The sequence below is a fragment of the Otolemur garnettii genome, unplaced genomic scaffold, assembly GCF_000181295.1.
Source record: "Otolemur garnettii isolate 467f Iridium unplaced genomic scaffold, OtoGar3 scaffold00172, whole genome shotgun sequence".
NCBI classification, from domain to species: domain Eukaryota; kingdom Metazoa; phylum Chordata; class Mammalia; order Primates; family Galagidae; genus Otolemur; species Otolemur garnettii.
The window spans coordinates 837508-838998 of NW_003852567.1; the positions used below are offsets into that span (position 1 = coordinate 837508).

At 39.1% G+C, this 1491-nt stretch overlaps 1 protein-coding gene across 1 annotated transcript in view; it reads right to left on the reverse strand.

Moving 5' to 3' along the window:
- Nucleotides 1-1491, reverse strand: part of LOC100942765 (phospholipid-transporting ATPase FetA-like) — a 137163-nt gene that overhangs the window by 15024 nt on the left and 120648 nt on the right. The gene's annotated exons all lie outside the window — the stretch shown is intronic.

A 1491-nucleotide genomic window follows, 5' to 3' on the forward strand; every position in this document is an offset into this window, starting at 1 on the left:
GCCTTAGCCGGTTGAGCTATAGGTGCTGAGCCCATTAATTTACTTTCTGACTCTATACGTTTGCTTCACCTGGCCATTTCATATAAATGGAATCACACAATATGTGGCTGCCTGTGAATGGCTTCTTCCATTTATTATTAGAATAACATTTTCAAAGTTTATGCATATTATAGCATGTATCAGTACTTCATTTCTTTTTCTTGTCAAATAACATTCTATTATACAGATAAACCACATTTTACTTATCCATTCATCTGTTGATGGATATCTGGGTTGTTTTATCTTTTTGGCCATTATTAATAATGCTGCTATGAACATCTGTGTATATGTTTTTGTGTGGGTATATATTTTTGTTTTCCTGGAAAATATATCTAGGAAATTGCTAGGTCATAAGATAACTTTATGCTTAATTTTTATTTTTTGAGACAAAGTCTCACTTTCTTGCCCCCAGTAGAGTGCCCTAGGTAGAGTGTCGTGGTGTCATAGCTCACAGCAACCTCGAACTCTTGGGCTCAAGAGATCTTTTTGCCTCAGCCTCCCAGGTAGCTTGGACTATAGGCATCTGCCACAAAGCCCAGCCTTGCTGAGGCTGCTCATGAACTTGTGAGCTCAAGTGATCCACCCACCTCAGCCTCCCAGAGTGCTGGGATTATAGGCAAGAGCCACAATGTTTAATTTTTAAAAGAGATGTCAGACTGTTTTCCACACTGGTTATGCCATTTTACTTTCCTATAAGCAATATATGAAGGTTAAAATTTCCCTACATCCTTGTCCACACTTATTATTATACATATTTTCATTCTAGCCATCCTAGTGGGTGTAAAGTGGTATTTCAGATCATCTTTATATGTTTTATTTCTTATAGGGACTAGGTCTTGCTACGTTGCCCAGGTTGGTCTTGAACTCCTGGCCTCAAGTGATCCTCTTGCTTTGCCCTCCCTAAGTACTGGGATTACAGGTATGAAACACCATGCCTGGCCTATATTTTTAATTAATTAATTAATTAATTTTTAGAGACAAGGCTCTATTGCCCAGACTGGAGCACAGTAGCATGATTGTAGCTCACTGCAGCCTTGAACTCCTGGGCTCAAGCGATCCTTCTGCCTCAGCCTCCTGAATAGATCAGACTACAGGCACATGCCACCACACTTGGCTAACTTTTTTACATTTTTGTAGAGACAGGGTCTTGCTATGTTGCTCAGTCTGGTTTTGAACTCCTAGCCTTAAGTGATCCTCCTGTCTCATTCTCCCAAAGTGCTGGGATTAAAGGTCTGAGCCACTGTACTTGCCAATTTGTTTCTTTTTCTTCTTTTTTTAAATTATATTTTTGTGACCTGTCTCCATTCCCATTCTGTCCCTTATTCTTTCTCTATTCCCCCAATCCTTTGTATATCCAGATTTAGAAATAGAAATCCCAGAAAGTATGGCTGTAGTTTTCCCTACTTGTGAAAGCATGGTGGAGCCAGTCTCTCTTTTTTTTTTTTTTTTTTT